This window comes from Diabrotica virgifera, chromosome 7 (genome assembly GCF_917563875.1).
Source record: "Diabrotica virgifera virgifera chromosome 7, PGI_DIABVI_V3a".
Classification (NCBI taxonomy): domain Eukaryota; kingdom Metazoa; phylum Arthropoda; class Insecta; order Coleoptera; family Chrysomelidae; genus Diabrotica; species Diabrotica virgifera.
In genome coordinates, this window is record NC_065449.1 from 168,672,706 (window position 1) to 168,693,123 (window position 20,418).

The window sequence follows — 20,418 nt, forward strand, 5'->3', positions numbered from 1 at the left end:
GCCAAACACCAATGCTATTAAGGAAAAAAAAATTTTGGTGCAATAATAGGATAAGTTTAAGCCTTTTTGGTACTGTAGTTTACAGCAGGTGCAAAAAGGGGATAAGTTACACTAAAATCCATTTTCAGAAGAAATACTTTATTATTAAATGTGGAGTACTTATTAATAAAAATGAATATAAAATAAAGGAACGCAAATTTTAACAGAAAGTCTATTTCCCATTACCGACATTATTTCCTGCTTTTCGTTTTTTGAAAGTTTTTCTATGCATTTCTTACTAAATTTGCAATCATCGCCTTGTTTCTTTCTGGTACCACTTTTCCCGTTGTTGTAGATTTATAAGGTTCACCTCTAGCTCTTTTTATTTTCTGCACATTTCTTTTTCTGCTCTTGTGATCTCATGTTTTCTTTCGTCCATGTTTACTGTTTGCAGCCTCTTTATCAGCGGACTCCTTCTCTTCATATAAATTATTTTCAGATGCACCAGAATCATTCGAAGGCAGAAACTCGCTGCCTGAACTTTGAAATGGTTCATCCTCACTATTTGAACTCATAATGATATCCTATGTTTTAGTAATAATAAAAAAATCTTCGATATTTTACTAAACCGTACCTCTCGCACTAGCACTATGTTAACTCTCCAACAGTTTCTCGGTGACTACGTGACTTAGATAGCGTTCGTGGCTTGTGCAGATACCGGTACCTTACCCAATCGCGGCAAGCCACCGGTGCAATAGTGGGACAGAATAACACACATATAAAAATTAATTAAAATTTGGTGCAAGAACGGGATAAGTTACACATTTCTTATATTGTTCTTGCACCAGACCATACCAGGGGATAAGTAGTTTTCTCTTATAATTTCAGTATCTATTACCTGTACATATCCTATACTTGCGCCAGGCAAGAACAGTTACTTTTTCAACCTAAATAAGCATCTATCTCGCTTTTGCAGAATTTGGTACTTATCCCGTTCTTGCACCAGGGTCTTCAATTGTAAATATCTATTTTTGAGTTTATATTTTATTTTATTTATTTTAACTTTATCTTACTCAACTTCATCGGGGTTGGATTATTTGTTGTCTTCTTCTATTATTATAGATTCCTTGTTGTTGTTTAGGTATTATTTCTGTTAGATTGTTTAATATTCCAAAATATTCTTCATTTTGTAATATATCTCTTATTTAAATTCTTTCTAATCTTCATCTCATTTCTCTATGTTCTTCATTATTAAGTATTTGCACTTCATTAAGTATTTTCACAATGTAACACTATATGTTCTGTATGATGGTTCCTGTTTATCTGAACCATCTCAGATAATTGATTGTACCTAGTTCTCCACATTCACAATATGCATCATCTTTTAAGTTAAATCTTTCCAAATATGCTGGGTACGGTCCATGTCCTGATAAGAAGTGTACTAAACCTTGTTTTGGATTAAAATAATTTGGAATGTTTTCTAATATTGGTATAAAATTGTATAAACGTCTAGATTTTGTTGAATTTTCCCATTCATTTTGTCTTTTTCTGTTTATTATTTCTTTTAATTCTGTTTTATTTCTTATATCTAATCCTATTATTTGTATTATTTTTTCATATTTTTCTTTTTTTAGCCAATAATTACATGCTCTTTTTTGTGTTTCTAAATGCATTGGCATTACTCCAGTTAAAACTGTGAGTGCCTGTGTTGCAGTTGTTCCAAATGCTCCCGTTATTCTTACAAGAAATCCACTCTTAGCTCTATTTAATTTTTCTGCATTTTTTTTATTTATTAATCTATATGCCCATACACTTGAACCGTACCCTACAATTGATGCAAGTATTTTACTTAGGTATATTCTCATTTGTCGGAACGAGATTCTATATTCCTTCTGTGCTAGACTAGCAATGCTATACATGATCTTTGTTGCCTTTTCACAGACACAACTCATGTGTTTTGTAAATAAATTTTGTTCGTCTATTATAATACCTAAATACCTTGTTTCCATTTTTCTTTTTATTGTTTTGCCTCTAATTTTTATAATTGGATCTCTTTCTAAATTTCCTTTTATTAAACTATAAAATATGTTGTTTTTGAAATTGATATTGTTAATTTTACTTTATTCATCCAATCATTTACTCTTAATAATACTTCATTTGATTTATTTTCTAATTCTTTTCTTGAGTTTGCATCTATGATCAACAACAAATCATCAGCAGATGCTATGCTTCCAAGCACTTCAGGATCTATAGTCAATTATTCCAACAGTTCCTCTAGCATCAATCTGAACACATGAAAAAGACTTAAACATTTTGTTTTGTAGACAAGTTGACCACAAACGAAGTTTTATGTGAAATGCTTTTATTTTATGTTTAGCTGTTAAAATATTCTCTTCTCTTCCTTGAAGGTTCTTGTTCAAATTGTTAAGGTGGATAAAAATATCTGCCAAAATGCTAATTTCAAGAGCCAATAGGGTCAGAAAAACTGTAAGCATCTTTTAATTTTGCATCATGTGAGGACATTAACAATTCAGTTCTCAGTTCCAGAACCCTTCTTAACAACTTTCTTTTGGATAGCCAACTAATCTCTGTGTGATAAAGGAGATTTTAATGAGGCGAGTCCATTTTCACAAACGATTCTGAATAGCCGGGTTTGTAAAACTTAACTTTGATAGAATTAACAATTTTTATTACCTCCTTGAGCACGTTATTTATCTCCAGGATATGTTTGCCATTATCGATTTTATTTTGCAATGAGTCCGCTATTTTTGCCATTCATAGCTTTAGCGCCATCGCAACAAATACCGATATATTCTTCCTAATCAATATTGTAGTTGCAAGTGCTTTCTAAAAACATATCGTACAAACACTGGTCAGTAGTGTTTACAGGAAGTGCTTTGCAAAATAAGATTTCTTCCATGATATTGTCATCTGCTTCAAAGCGCACAAATACTGCAAACTGTGCATAGTCGAAAACACCTGTAGATTCGTCAAACTGCAAAGCAAAATATTGGCTGTTTTTTAATTTTCGGCCCGCGTGAATAAAAGATAAATGTACCAAAATAGTAAAAAATTATTGCCTAACGTATGTTGTTTTTAATTAAATTATTTCTTTGGATTTCTATATGAAACCAGGGGGTCGCCAGAATATTTCAACCTGTAAAGGGGTAACAAAATAAAAAGATTGAAAAACACTGAATTAAAGGATTTTGTAAGGGCCTCCACCATTTTATAGTATTACGCATGCGTTAATAGTTTCCTTGAAAAAATAAAGTTTATTTTATTTGGAGCAGTATTTTATTCTACAGCAATATGAAAAATCAAAAAATATGTACAGTGATATAAGACAAATTCATATTGAAAACGAAGGAGTACCATCAGTGGTATGACATACTGCATGTAATAGTCTACGTCCTGAAAGATCCATGTCAGTGGTTAAGGGTTAAATCAAGAATTTATGAATTTTTTTAACAAAACAACACAGTTGATGCCAAAAAAATATGAGAAATATGGCACAGTGTCATTCATAAACAATTTTTTTAAATAGTTTTAATACTGACTGTCTTTCTGATCTGATCGTCAGGTGTTGCAATGCTGCAGATACGTGGAAGTGCTTTCCACTGTGAAGTGCAACCCTTCTCCAAGGTCTTTTGTTCTGGCTACTCTGTCCCCTCACTTGTGGATTATACGAAGTAAATAGAGAGGTTTGGAGACTACATGTGTGGCACACTAAGTCTTGTTTGTCAGTTTGTTGGGAGTATATCCGAAAGGATTAACCGGTAGGGAGATTAGAATTTTTTACCGCGAGAAGTTGAAGATGAGTTCCTAGTTTAGTGCCTGGTAGATTTGCTAAACAGATTCTAAATATAAAATACATTAGCAAAAAAGAAAACTCTGTACAATATAATTATTTTAATAGGTCTATAAATATTAAGTTTGACATTTTTATTCATTTTCTTGAAAAAATATATCAAATTATCAGTAGTAATTGCACAACAGCTCTAAAATTATTGAATTATTCCCGAGTGACACTTTGACAGTTTTAATTTCACGAGCCAAAGGCGAGTAAAATTATGTCAAAGTGTCACGAGGGCAAAAATTATACATTAATTTTAGAGTTCGAGTGCAATTTGTTGCGATTATTTCATAAATAAAACTGTTCAAAACCAAAATTTTATTGTAATTTATTTATGTAAGTACAAATTAGTACAATTAAACACAAAGTTTTTATAAATATTTAACGATTGAAAGTCATCACTTTTATAATTTTTAAAACATTAATTTTCATTAATGTCACTGAAGGTATTTTTTCGTAGCAACGAAGGGCATCTGACGTAATATACTTAACAACGGGCAATTACCAAAAATTATCGATTTAATTCAGATTTCTGTAGCTTTCTATTGGTCAGAATCTCCTATGAATGAAATAATCAGTAGTAATTGCACAAGAGCTCTAAAATTCTATATTAATTTTAGAGCTCGAGTGAAATTTTTTGCGATTATTTCATGAATAAAACTGTTCAAAACCAAAATGTTATTGTAATTTATTTATGTAAGTAAAAATTAGTACAATTAAACACACAGTTGTTATAAATATTTGGCGCTTGAAAGTCATCACTTTTATAATTTTTATAACATTAATAAATTGTCATTAATGTCACTGAATGTATTTTTTCATAGCAACGAAGGGCATCTGACGTAATATACTTGACTACGGGCAATTATCAAAAATTATCGATTTAATTTAGATTTCTGTAACTTTCTATTGGTCAGAATCTCCTATGAATGAAATAATCAAATAAATAAGGCTAGGCCACCGTGAACTTTTCAATTCTGATGGGCAAACTCAACGGTCTGTTATGTATTTTTGGGTGATGATTACGAATTTGGAGGGTGGATTTTGATTCGAATGGTGGAAAAATTGTTATAAACAATTTAACTATTTATAAATTGTTTATAAGGCTGTAGCTCATAAACTAAAGGAGATAATTTTTTTTCAAATAAAATTTGTTCCTGAATAAAAAGTAAAGTAAATGGCTTTTACTTAACCTAAATCCACCAATATTAATAATAACTCAAGATTTTGTAAAATTACTGCATTAAGCAAATTACAAATTGCAATATAAGCAATTTTTTTAAGCTTTTTCTATCATAACTCGATTTCTACGCACGCAAATGAGCTTTACAGGGTCTCATGTTAAAGCTTAATTAATAGACTTACAAACAAAGTTTGTTAAATAACTTTATTTTTATGTTATAGTTATACCGGTTTAAAGTTATAATTTTCTTAAATAACATTAATGTACATTAATTTGTTTATAAGGATTTTTAGCAAATTTGAGCAAAAAGAAAATAAAATTTGCAAACAACCAAATGCTGGAGCAAAGCAGGTTGAGGGAGATCTAAAAGTTGCATTTCACTGCTAGCCTGTCCAGCGCGCGGTAAAATTCCAACGAAAAATAGTCCTCAGTTGGGATGCGGGAAACTTTTAAATTATAACTTTAAAACTAATAGAAATTAATAATAATTTTGCTTTAAAACGAAAGAGAAGATGTCTAATATTTCAGTTCGTTTACAGAGCGCCATGAGCACCTTCACCGGATTCGAAACTTCCTGGATCTCATCAGAAACCATCTTAGATTTTGAACAAGGTTCAAATCCAGTTATAGTGCGTATTATCACTGAAAGAACTGAAATATAAGACGACTCTTGTTTAATTTTACAACGAAATGATTATTACCCCAGGTTGTGGGTGAAAAAACGTGATATAATTCAGGAATTTTTGAAACCTATCAGGTGTTGTAAAGGACGATGCCATGAATAACTTCTACTAAAATGTGACCAAAAATATTGTGAGCTTTTTTTTAACTGCGATTTTCATTTGTTAAATTTGCAATTTTTAAAGATTTTTAATAGAAAGTTGTAGTAAATTAAAAACCTACAATTTGAGCTATGCTAAATTTAATTTCGTTTATTGGTTATTGCAAAACAGCCTGCGAAATGTCCAAAATGGCCGTTTTTTACAATAATTGCGGTATTTATTGTACAAATAATTTATTTTTATTTTTTAAAGCTTTAAAATAAAGATCTTTGAATTACAAACATAAAAAAAATTGTAAGGTCGGATTAACGAATTTGTTGCTTAGATATTATAATTTGTTTATCCCAAGAGGTCAAATGTCGAAGACTATATCTTTTTGGAAAAAAAAATCGTAGAGAGTTGATGAAACATCCAATCTCTTTCTAAAGAGTTATATTTTCATATTCTGATGTAAATAAATGCGTAAAACATTTTTAACCCCTAATTTTTGGGTTTGAAAATAAGGGGGCAAATTTCGTTTTAAACATTTAGAGCTGAAGCGGCCCTTTACATCCTATGAGTTTTTAACTTACAGATTATTGTTGCTGAAGACAAAACTAAGATTTATAAAAAAAAATAAAAAATTTCTACGACCAACGGAAGCCGAGCTAAATGTTGGGTTTGAAAACAATGGGACAAATTTCACTATAAACATTTAGATCTGAAGCGGCCCTGTACATCCTATGAGTTTCTAACTTCCAGATTGTTGTTGCTGAAGACGAAACGAAGATTTATAAAAAAATAAAAATTTTCTACAACCAACTGAAGCCGAGATAATTGTTTATTTTTTCTTAAATCGTAGTGCCTTTATTTATAACAATTAAGAAATTATTTTACAGTCATTGACTAAAGAAAGACTAATGTTATCTTAAAATAGAAATTATTATAAAATGTAGTTACATTTAATTGTTAAAAATTATTTTTAAAATCGGTGCTTTTGCGAGCGGCCGAATTTTGCAAATCGCCCGGCTCGCTTCAAATCCGCGCGCTCGGAAAATTTTTACGTAAATAATAATAGTCTCCCGTTTTATACCGCACGCGGCTTTGGGAGTATAGCAGGGTAGTCTGCTATATCTAGGGCCTACGGTATACAAGGAAGGTAACAAGGCCAGTGCTACGCTTCAACCGCCTATTATTACCCCTGGTTTTACCCAAGGTACTCATTTTATTCAGGCTTAGTCGACCTGGGGCCTATAGACATTTTTTTTAATGTCTAGTTGTTCTTGCCGGCGGTAGGATTTGAACTCCGGACCACCGGCATGCGAGGCAAGCACACTACCACCTGCGCTACGCCGGCCCAATTTTTACGTAACTTGTATTAAATTTTGACCGAAAACAATTTAATAATATTACCATTATAATATCCAGTCTATTTACCACTGTATTTGTTTTCTTGATTAACTTTTATATGTGAAATCTCATTTCTGAAGAAATAATATTACAAAAATGATACATATATTATATTATTATGAAATATATAACTATATTTTTAATCTTTTCATTGTTATATAAATATAATAATAATAATATTACTTCTTATTATACAATATAAAACTTTTTCTTCTTGTAGTGACTATCCGTTTTGGATGTTGGCGACCATCATGGTAATTTGGCAAACCCCATTTGGAAACAGAACCAGGAAGGCGAAGGATTACCTTGCTAGAAAATTTACGTATGTCGTTCAACACAACAACTACAAATCTTTTTAGAGCAGCAGTACCGATTTAGTGTGCAAGTACAGATTGCCATGATGGTCGCCAACATTCAAAACGGATAGTCACTACAAGAAGAAAAAGTTTTATATTGTATAATAAGAAGTAACATTATTATTATTATATTTATATAACAATGAAAAAATTAAAAATATAGTTATATATTTCATATATATGTATCATTTTTGTAATATTATTTCTCCAGAAATGAGATTTCACATATAAAATTTTATCACGAAAAACAAATACAGTGGTAAATAGACTGTATGTTGTAATGGTAATATTATTAAATTGTTTTCGGTCAAAATTTAATACAAGTTACGTAAAAATTTTCCGAGCGCGCGGATTTGAAGCGAGCCGGGCGATTTGCAAAATTCGGCCGCTCGCAACAGCACCGATTTTAAAAATAATTTTTAATAATTAAATGTAACTATATTTTATAATAATTTTTATTTTAAAATAATACAAGTCTTTCTTTAGTCAATGACTGTAAAATAATTTCTTAATTGTTATAAATAAAGGCACTACGATTTAAGAAAAAAGAATCAATTATATCGGCTTCAGTTGGTTGTAGAAAATTTTTATTTTTTTATAAATTTTCGTTTCGTCTTAAACAACAATAATCTGTAAGTTAGAAACTCATAGGATGTACAGGGCCGCTTCAGCTCTAAATGTGTATAACGAAATTTGCCCCCTTATTTTCAAACCCAAAAATTAGAGGTTTAAAAATGTTTTACGCATTTCTTTACATCAGAATATGAAAACATATCTCTTTAGAAGGAGATTGGATGTTTCACCAACTCTCTACGATTTTTTTTCAAAAAGTTATAACCTTCGACATTTGACCTCTTGGGATAAACAATTTATAATATCTAAGCAACAAATTCGTTAATCCGGCCTTACAATTTTTTTTATGTTTGGAATTGAAAGATCTTCATTTTAAAGCTTTAAAAAATAAAAAAAAATATTTGTACAATAAATAACGCAATTGTAAAAAACGGCCATTTTGGACTTTTCGCAGGCTGTTTTGCAATAACCAATAAACAAAATTAAACTTACCGTTGCTCAGATTGTAGGTTTTTGAATTTACTACAACTTTCTATTAAAAATTTTTTCTCTAGAATCAATATCCTAAGCTGCAAAATTAAAAATCTTTAAAAATTGCAAATTTAACAAATGAAAATCGCAATTAAAAAAAAGCTCACAATATTTTTGGTCACATTTTAGTAGAAGTTATTCCTGGCATCGTCCTTTACAACACCTGATAGGTTTCAAAAATTCCTGAATTATATCCTGAAATCGACCTATTTTTCGCCTGGAGTATAAATATGTATTTCTATTAGTTCTACTCCTAATTTTTCTCTTATTTTAATCTAATTTACTTCTGATGTGACAGAAAATGTGTCATTCTGGTGTGTCTTATTTTTAAAAGGTGTTGTACTTTAAATGATTTAAAACTTTTTTTTCAAAGACGGTGCAAATATCGAAAAAAAAATCGTGGAAAATCGATATTGTCTAAATACTCCATCTAAATGCCTTTTTAATGATATATCGCACATGGTGTATTCCCTATTTAAAAAAAAGGGGTTGGGAAAGTGGAAAGTAGGGTGTTGACAAATGACAGAGTTATGTATCGGAAAATTGTGTCTTCCTCAGAACAAAAATCAACCTCTTTTCAAGTTTCCTTAAAATCTAATAAATACGGCAAAATATCGAGGTGGACTATTTTCATTGGCCCACCCTGTATTTACAAATATAAACTGCAAATTTAAGTGCTTTTAATATTACTAGCTTTTGTCAAATTCTTGAGCAAAGCTTGATATTTTATGCATATATAAATTATGTCTGTTTATACTCTACATAAACCCCACTTCCAATTTGAACTGTATTAGATCATCTCCTGAGAAAAACTTTCATTCGAGCTGCCGGCACCTTCTGGCTGCTTTCGAAACTTAAGTAATACGAAAAAATATAAAAGTCTGAATATTTCGTTAGAAAAGTTAGTAAATGCAGCAGTAGCATGCTGGTCTGACGGTAATAAACTGGGTCAAAAATATGGATCGGAAACTAGATATGCTTTTCTAAATAAAAATAGTCTGGAGTCTGGACGCTACCTAAAGATGAAGTTGTATTTTGTACTTACCTAAGTAAAAAAGCAACTAACTATAAAATTTCAATATAATATCTGTATTAATAATAGGTCTGGATAACGCATATGAAAAAAAATTGATTAATAGCGAGCTGAAAATTTGTTAATAGCTCAAGGGCGTCTAGTCGAACAAACTGTGATATATGGGAATACTGGAACAGGGGAAGTTTTAATTGTGGAACAGGTTAAAAATTTGGAACTGTCAGACCACGAAAACGGCACATGTATTTTGTCCGACAGAACAGACTTAAACTCTCCGAACAGAGATTAAACTCTCATGCAAAAATCAGACTGCTATTTATCACCAAATAGGCGTTTTAATGAGTGGAACATGTAGAATATGTAAAATGACATGAATTATGACAGGTGATAAATAGCAGTCTGATTTTTACATAAGAGTTTAATCTCTGTTCGGAGAGTTTAAGTCTGTTCTGTCGGACAAAATAAATGTGCCGTTTTCGTGGTCTGACCGTTCCAAATTTTTAACCTGTTCCACAATTAAAACTGCCCCTGTTCCAGTGTTCTCATATATCAAAGTTTATCCGACTAGACACCCTTAAGCTATTAACAAATTTTCAGCTTGCTATTAAGCAACTTTTTTTTCATACGCGGAATCCAGGCCTATAAGTAAAAAGTGTGAAGTCAAAAACATGAAATATACATGGTGTAACAAAAATACAGGTCATAAATTAAATCTCATATTTTGGGTCCAAAAATAGTTCGATTGAACCTAACTTACCTTTGTACAGATATGAACACAAAAAAAGTTACAGCCCTTTGAATTTACAAAATGAAAATCGATTTTTTCCGATATATCGAAATCTATTAGATATTTTTTAATGAAAATTGATATGTGGCATTACTATGGCAGGGGCATCTCAAAAAGAAATTATAGTGAAATTTGTGCACCCCATAATAATTTTATGGGGGTTTTATTTCCTTCAACCCCCCAAACTTTTAGGTACGTTTTAATTAAATTATTATTGTGGTACTATTAGTTAAACACAATGTTTTTAAAACTTTTTTGCTTTTCAATATTTTTTCGATTAACCAGTTTTAATCGAGATGCGGCTTCTTTTTAAAACGTTTTTATATACTTACTTGACTTGGTTGCTGTCACGGATTCCGCAAATATTGTAATCCATTTTAAAAATAGTTCTAGGCTAACTAGGTATTTGAAATTTTCAGGATAGCTCAGAGCTGACTAACAATGCAATATTTAACTGCTGTTGTATGGATAAATGGATTTTTTTTTAATTTCAATCTATTTTAAAAATGTGATTTTTATGACATTTTATGTTAACTATGACATTTAAACTCCATTTTAACGTAAGTCAAGACATTGAGAGCCGATAGCTCAGTGGTAGAGCATTAGATCGGAGATTTACATGTCCTGAGTTCAAATCCTACGTCTCGATTACATTTTTAAAAATTTTTTAATACATAATTAAAACTTAATATACTTAAAATTCATATTTTATAAGTTAATTATTCTATATGCCATTGTAAACAACCGTGGTATAAGTACATTTTAATGGCATAAACTACACTATGTTATTTCGAGTAACTGTGTTTATTTAGCGTGTGTTTGCAACAAAGTTAAGAGCACTTAGAATGTTAATAAAAATCTGATATATTCCATAATTGGTTGAAAAATCATTACCTGCTATTGTATGGATAAATGAATTTTGTTTAAATTTCAAACTACATATTTTAAAAATGTGACTAATGCTATGACATTTAAATACCACTTTAACGAAAGATAATACATTGAGACCTGATAGCTCAGTGGTAGCACGTTAGGCCGGAGATCAAGAGGTCCTGGTTTCGGGACCTACCTGTCGCTACCTTTTTTTTTTTAATTTTTTTAATACATAATTAAAAGTTAATATACTAAAAATTCATACTCTATAAGTTAATTATTATATTATGCCATTTTAAACAACCGTGGTATTATAAAAAGTACTTTTTTATACTAGTGTAATTTTCAGTGTTAAGATGGTGTAACGGTCACGTTACGAAAGTAGCTCTTTAATAGTTATTATTATTATTTTCCCTCGGTCTCTCATTTAAATTCTCGTATAGGACCACTGAGGTGACGTCATACCTCGGTGATGGAACGTACTCCACCTGTCGAGAATTATTCGGGTTCTGAGAGAATTTGACGTTTACCTTGGCGGAGAAACGCCTCTCGTTCTTTACTTGACTGTGAGCTGTGGTGTCGAATAGATATACCATATAGAATGGCGGATGATTTCCTCCAACTTATTTTATCACATAAGAAATTTAACGTAAAGTAAAAAGTTACCACCAGGGATTGTCTGGAGTGAGGAGACATGTGGGTGACAACTCCTGTTGGAGTATAAATAGGAATCATTCGGTGAGATCTACTTTTTCATAGTAATTTTTTATGTAGAGTCTTGGTTTTTGTGATGGAACCTTTGAGATATTAGGTTCATTGTTAAATTTCTTAGTCAACTAATTATTTGGATTTTATGTAGATTATTTCGATTATTGAATATTCATTCAAGGAAAATTATATATTAATATATTTTTTGGTTAGACATAACCAAACATATGCAATTCTCAATTAATATTAGAAATAATTATCATTTCTCTGTAGGTTTTAAATTTATTGAACCTCCAATATTTTTATAAATTCTATATATTTTTACAGATATTCCCTCAGATAAATCATATTCAAATTTCACATTTATCATTATTTGTTCATGTGTTCACCCTCAAAATAGTTCAAGGTTACCTGAGATTAGTTTTTGTTCCATCTTAATGATCGGTTTTTCTATGTTAATGCTTCTAAAAAGTTTCCTCAATTATTTCTTCTTCCCTTTACTTTTTGCTAATGTTTAAAATGGGAAATAAAACTGGGAATGTTTTTAGCCATTTGGGAGAAACCCTACCATGAAGTCCTAGACCTTATTTGACCACCTTGGGAAACCACTACAGCCACAGTCAAGTCATCATTGGGTAGTAATTTTGGGAACAAGCTATGGGAGCGTTCCAGCTCAATTTTCGTCTTGGCACCTGGGCCTACAGGAGTCATGGGGCCGCACCATCCTGGTGCATCATTTTCTAGGATGTAACCGCAACCTCGTTTGGGAACATTTAGTGACGTGTTTTAGTAACTATTGGTTTTTTTTATATTTCAGACTATCTGTTAAATACACTATGTTTTTTTTCCAGATTTAGGTTACCTCTGGTTTTTTTTTGACATATTTGTATATTAGATTATTTGGTTCCCAAACTTTGTATCTACGGTAACTTCTTGTGCACAGGAATAAGCCTAGAGAAAATTAGGGTTTTAATACTTTATTATTGCTTTGATATTGGTTTATGTAATTCGGGTAAATTTATTTTGTAATATTACTAGCTTGTTTCCCAAATATTTTACTGTCATTCGCTTTATTCCATTTGTTCGGTTAATTTAGGTCATCGTCGGTATTTATCTCAACTTCATTTCTACTTTAGTCAATTGTATATTTAACTTTATTTATTCATTATTGTATTTTCCCTTAGTGAGGCTTGGGCCTATTTATTTGTATTATTTTCATCTTTGTCGGTTTCAATTCAGTTGTACGTAGCAGGCGTACTATAAGCATTTGGTAGAAGACTTATGTAATTTTGTACCCTATATGTAAGTAAGAGGTACTAATACCTGTAATTTTGTAACAGATAACATTATTGTTGTTATCTTAGAGATGACTTTTTGTATAACTTATGTCATTTTAGAGTCACATGATATACACTTTTTGTAACTCAGAGATTGTCAAAAATCTAGTAGTTATTTTTAATAAATATGTATTTATTTTGTATATCAATTATTTTATTATTCCTTTATGTTCATTATTACAGGTTTAATATATTTAATATTGGAAAGCAGTGTAAGGTACCTGGGAAAATGATCGAAGATCATTTTCATGGCGCTCATGTTTAGTTAGTTTTATTTATTTTGTTCGTTTTTAGTCATTATTCATCTCCATTCATTTTCAGTACATTATTCTTATTTTATTATTTCATCTTTTAGTCATCATTACTATCTATATAGAGCTACTGTTCTTCGACAGGCATGCAAACGAGCCGTATCCATCCTTGAGTGTCAAGTTGCTCTCTTGCATCTATAGCTAGCCAACTCTATTCAGTTTGCCTCTGTCTCTTCCCACTTCTACTTCTATCCCTTCTAATTCCCCTTTCTTCAGTACTACTGCACTTTAGTAGTATTTTTCCTATTGCGGCTTCTCAACGTAGAAGCCACTTCATCCTTTTCTTTACACTCACCCACTACATCTTCTTTTCAGCCACAACTATTTAGTTACTTAGTTATTTATTTACTTTTTTCCTTACTTCTGTTGGAGTATATCTTGCTTTTTACTTTCACTCCAACAGAAGTTTTCTTCATTTTGTTACACTGGCTGCCCAATGCGTGGTGCCAACCGTTTTATGGTTCTAAGACAGTAGTTCTTTTAGTTCAATTTTCTTTTATTGGAATTTTCTGTTTTATTAACTTTTTGATATCTTTGTATACATGTTACTTCTGATTTATTTTTGGTCTTTAAAACTTTACGAATACTAAACAGGTAGACTTATGCTGCTTTTGGTTTTGATTAGTTGATTTCGATACCTCATTTTTAGTTTTAGTGGTACAGCTCATATTTTAGTTTGAATTTTGTATTTTTATTGGAAACTTATTTGTGTATTTAGAATGAGTATACATGACTGACATTATGTTCTATTATTATGGATTTTTAGTCCTTCTACCAATGGTAGTATGTTTGCACGTACAATTAATTATTGACTATATGCATATATTTTTTTTCTAGTGTGGTTATATTTTACACCTAACTAGAAATTATTTCCAGTATTTAGGTATTTTATTTAATTTATTGATTTGATTATTTATATATTTTGCTGGCATTTTGATTTGTTGGTGTGTCGCTAATATTTTCTCCATATGTATCTTTGTCTTACAAACTTTAGATTATATTTTATATTTGTTATTTTTGATATTTGGGTTGTTTGGTAAGACAGGCACACACCACAAAGCAATATCGGTCCACAACATTAGCTTCTATACATGATACGTTGAATTCGCATGGTTCGGATGATTACAGATGTTCATCCATAATTTATTTTCTTTAATTGGTAGTGTTAAACATTACAATGATAAATTGTATAGTTAAGTAGTTCCATTATCCATCTCAGCTTCTAGTTTTGTTAATTTTGACAATAATATTATATCAGTGTGGGTACCATAATGTACTTAATGCTTTTATAAATCAGATACTTTAGGTTGAGATTCAAATATAAATTCTTTATTAGTTAGGAAACATTGATACTATTTTTCTATCAAGTTGTAGAACAATCTTCAGAAGAAGATTGCCTTGAAACAGAGTTGTTCAAGCTAATCTCTTCTTCTGTTTGTCTTTAGCTTATTAGCTCAATCTTTAGTATGGTTATAAATTTTAGTCCAATATTTTTTTTATCATCTGATAATGCAGGTACCCACATACATTGCTTGATTTCATCTTTGGCTTAGTTTTGATGACTTTTATTTATTACTTATTAATTTAATTATTATGTAGTACTTTATGTATGAGTTTATTTTTTGGTATTAGGTATGGTGCATTTTAATTATTATTATGAGTCAATATTATTAATTGCTAATCCTGTCAGTAGGATTATCCAATTAATAAAAACTTCACTTGTATTTTTGTCTAGTTTTTGCACACCTAACCCTTAAGTTAGAAGGGTTGTTGATTATTATATATTTATATATATTTGGATAGGTGAACTCATACAAGTACTCTTGTTTAATATGGATATTATGATGGAACTATGTTACACTACCATATCTCAGGTTATGCGTTATATTATGTTGAATATTTGATTACTTACTAATTTTTTTTATTATTTTTGATATATTGTTATTGAATTTGCCATATTGGAAAGATGTGGTTGTTAATTTGTTATTGGGTTACTCTATTGACATTTGTCACAGATATCTTAAGTACATTATAATAATTCAGACCCTTATTTCCTATACATTATGATTCTGGAATTAGTTTGGAATTTTGATGTAAGTATGTGTGAATTCTTAAGTCTTTCATATTATTTCCTCTAAGAATTAGTCTGTGTGTACTAGGATTTAGTGAATACGTGGGTTCGAAGTGGTTGTTCGGTACGTGGCCAGTGCTGTTCGATTAAATTTCGTAATCTATGTCTTTCATGGCTGAGTATGCAGATGTTTGTTTATCATAATATTTCTGGTCAGCAAATGACGGGCCCATTTCCTAACCCTTCTAGTGTTATTCCCATTATTCCAGTTACATTTTTACCATTTGATAGGGAAGTGTTTAGTTTATATTATGTCTCGTACTTCATAGTATGTCTGTTGCTGACTATCCCTATACATAGTAGATCCCTTAATTTAGTATTTGAGGTGTTTAGACAAATGAGTTGTTCATTTGAGTATATTCCCATTTCTTTCCTTAGGCATTAGTTTTGTTATTTAGATTTTGGAACATTTCCTGAATAATTCCATGTATGTGAGAATGCATGAATCTGCAGTTTTATTTAAAACTTGTTGCTCGTTCTCGTCAATTTTTTTTCTTATCACTTATCCTATTTTTTTTTCCTATCACCTATCACATATTTTTTTTGCCTATCACTTATCATAGTGTCATAGAACTTATGAGTTCATCATTTATTCTTTTTCTTTCTTACTTATTCTTACGTTATTAGTACTTTATCTGAGTCGGGTTATTCTCATACATCTGTTGTAGCAACATGCTATAGTTCGCGAATACCAGCATGAATTAGTTTATGTAGTTTCTAGAATATTTTAGTCAATATACCTTAGGTATTTATCTTACTTTTGATTTAGGTTGGTTACATCTCTGTTACTTAGTCTGTTGGTATTTTTTTTGTGACTTATTTTGATTACTTAGTTTGGATAGGTTCATATTACCGGATGAGGGTGTATGTAGACCTAATTTATTTATTTTGTTCAGTATTAGTTACCATTGGATCCAATAATTTAGTTTATTTAGTATTAGTAAGAATTGGTCCATAAATTTGCCTGATCGTTCTTCTTTGGATATACTCCTATATAAATCTGGTGTCCATTGATAGTCCGATTGTGGATAAGTGTCCGATTCTTCATTTATTTTGTGTATTTGGTTGGATAGGTTCGTATTACCGGATGTGGGTGTACGTAGACCTGATCTGTTTATGTGGATTAGTATTGGTGCGAATTGGTCCATAAATTTGCCTGGTCGTTCTTCTTTGGATATGCCTTTTATGAATCTGGTGTCCACTGATAGTCCGACTTTGGATTAAGTGTCCGATTCCACATTTATTTTGGTTATTGAGTTTTGGATTCCTTTGGTATGTTTATTATTGGTATTATTTGGCATTAGTGAGAGTTGTTCCATAAATCTTCCTGATTGTTCTTCTCTGGATATACTATTATGAATCTGGTGTCCATTGTTAGTTCAATTTTGGATTAAGTGTTCAATTCTTTACTTATTTTAGTTACTGATTTTTTTTTAATCACTTTGATACATTTACTTGTGATATGGTTCGAATTGGCTCACACCTTTTCCTGGTTGTTCCGTCCTTGGATATATCCTTTATAAATCTGATGTCCATGGATAGCTCAATTTTGGTTTTGGTGCCCAGTTCGACACTTAGCATTATTATGAACTTTAGTGCAATATTTAGTTCTGTTTTAACTTTTAAGCAATATTATGTCAATATTTGGTAGCAGAGAGTAACATAGTAACATTTTAGTATGAGTTTGAGTCATGTATTTATTTATTTCTCCTTGAACATTAGTTTATGCTTATTGGTAATCTTGCGAATCAACGTGGATTGTTAGACTATGTATTGCAAAGTTAGTTGTTATTATTTTGAAGTTTAGAAAAAAAAAATTTATGGATAAAATTTTTTTTTTCCCAAGTAGAAGGGGATTGTAACGGTCACGTTACGAAAGTAGCTCTTTAATAATTATTATTATTATTTTCCCTCGGTCTCTCATTTAAATTCTCGTATAGGACCACTGAGGTGACGTCATACCTCGGTGATGGAACGTACTCCACCTGTCGAGAATTATTCGGGTTCTGAGAGAATTTGACGTTTACCTTGGCGGAGAAACGCCTCTCGTTCTTTACTTGACTGTGAGCTGTGGTGTCGAATAGATATACCATATAGAATGGCGGATGATTTCCTCCAACTTATTTTATCACATAAGAAATTTAACGTAAAGTAAAAAGTTACCACCAGGGATTGTCTGGAGTGAGGAGACATGTGGGTGACAACTCCTGTTGGAGTATAAATAGGAATCATTCGGTGAGATCTACTTTTTCATAGTAATTTTTTATGTATAGTCTTGGTTTTTGTGATGGAACCTTTGAGATATTAGGTTCATTGTTAAATTTCTTAGTCAACTCATTATTTGGATTTTATGTAGATTATTTCGATTATTGAATATTCATTCAAGGAAAATTATATATTAATATATTTTTTGGTTAGACATAACCAAACATATGCAATTCTCAATTAATATTAGAAATAATTATCATTTCTCTGTAGGTTTTAAATTTATTGAACCTCCAATATTTTTATAAATTCTATATATTTTTACAGATATTTCCTCAGATAAATCATATTCAAATTTCACATTTATCATTATTTGTTCATGTGTTCACCCTCAAAATAGTTCAAGGTTACCTGAGATTAGTTTTTGTTCCATCTTAATGATCGGTTTTTCTATGTTAATGCTTCTAAAAAGTTTCCTCAATTATTTCTTCTTCCCTTTACTTTTTGCTAATGTTTAAAATGGGAAATAAAACTGGGAATGTTTTTAGCCATTTGGGAGAAACCCTACCATGAAGTCCTAGACCTTATTTGACCACCTTGGGAAACCACTACAGCCACAGTCAAGTCATCATTGGGTAGTAATTTTGGGAACAAGCTATGGGAGCGTTCCAGCTCAATTTTCGTCTTGGCACCTGGGCCTACAGGAGTCATGGGGCCGCACCATCCTGGTGCATCATTTTCTAGGATGTAACCGCAACCTCGTTTGGGAACATTTAGTGAGGTGTTTTAGTAACTATTGGTTTTTTTTATATTTCAGACTATCTGTTAAATACACTATGTTTTTTTTCCAGATTTAGGTTACCTCTGGTTTGTTTTTTGACATATTTGTATATTAGATTATTTGGTTCCCAAACTTTGTATCTACGGTAACTTCTTGTGCACAGGAATAAGCCTAGAGAAAATTAGGGTTTTAATACTTTATTATTGCTTTGATATTGGTTTATGTAATTCGGGTAAATTTATTTTGTAATATTACTAGCTTGTTTCCCAAATATTTTACTGTCATTCGCTTTATTCCATTTGTTCGGTTAATTTAGGCCATCGTCGGTATTTATCTCAACTTCATTTCTACTTTAGTCAATTGTATATTTAACTTTATTTATTCATTATTGTATTTTCCCTTAGTGAGGCTTGGGCCTATTTATTTGTATTATTTTCATCTTTGTCGGTTTCAATTCAGTTGTACGTAGCAGGCGTACTATAACCATTTGGTAGAAGACTTATGTAATTTTGTACCCTATATGTAAGTAAGAGGTACTAATACCTGTAATTTTGTAACAGATAACATTATTGTTGTTATCTTAGAGATGACTTTTTGTATAACTTATGTCATTTTAGAGTCACATGATATACACTTTGTGTAACTCAGAGATTGTCAAAAATCTAGTAGTTATTTTTAATAAATATGTATTTATTTTGTATATCAATTATTTTATTATTCCTTTATGTTCATTATTACAGGTTTAATATATTTAATATTGGAAAGCAGTGTAAGGTACCTGGGAAAATGATCGAAGATCATTTTCATGGCGCCCATGTTTAGTTAGTTTTATTTATTTTGTTCGTTTTTAGTCATTATTCATCTCCATTCATTTTCAGTACATTATTCTTATTTTATTATTTCATCTTTTAGTCATCATTACTATCTATATAGAGCTACTGTTCTTCGACAGGCATGCAAACGAGCCGTATCCATCCTTGAGTGTCAAGTTGCTCTCTTGCATCTATAGCTAGCCAACTCTATTCAGTTTGCCTCTGTCTCTTCCCACTTCTACTTCTATCCCTTCTAATTCCCCTTTCTTCAGTACTACTGCACTTTAGTAGTATTTTTCCTATTGCGGCTTCTCAACGTAGAAGCCACTTCATCCTTTTCTTTACACTCACCCACTACATCTTCTTTTCAGCCACAACTATTTAGTTACTTAGTTATTTATTTACTTTTTTCCTTACTTCTGTTGGAGTATATCTTGCTTTTTACTTTCACTCCAACAGAAGTTTTCTTCATTTTGTTACAATGGCTTCTCTAATTTCTTCTTCGGTGGGGGGTGGCTACCGATTATCTTCATTCATTTGAAGCATGGGTTCCTCCATTTCGACATTTTCATGATTGCCACTAAGAAGTTCTTCGAAAAGTTTCGCCCATTTGTTTAGTATCTGCTCTTTGTTACTAATTATAGAGCCGTCCCTACCTTTACAGGCTATTATTCTGGGTTTGATTATTTTATGCATCTGTTTTTATCTGTTGGTAGAATTTTCGTGAATCTTTCCCTTTATGGTAGTGAACAATTTCGTTTAGAGCGTGTTCGTATTGTTCTTTCTGTTTT

At 31.0% G+C, this 20,418-nt stretch overlaps 1 protein-coding gene and 1 long non-coding RNA gene across 3 annotated transcripts in view; one reads left to right on the plus strand and one right to left on the minus strand.

The window, feature by feature from the left end:
- The window catches only part of LOC114325462 (TWiK family of potassium channels protein 18), a 962,626-nt gene that overhangs the window by 40,872 nt on the left and 901,336 nt on the right, over positions 1-20,418 (minus strand). The gene's annotated exons all lie outside the window — the stretch shown is intronic.
- Positions 11,756-19,515, plus strand: LOC126888333 (uncharacterized). Of its 2 annotated transcripts, none has more exons than XR_007699518.1 (2): positions 11,756-12,080; positions 18,583-19,515. It is a non-coding gene; the product is annotated as an uncharacterized LOC126888333 (long non-coding RNA). The 2 variants fall into 2 exon arrangements; XR_007699517.1 differs by lacking the exon at positions 11,756-12,080 and adding an exon at positions 16,639-18,064.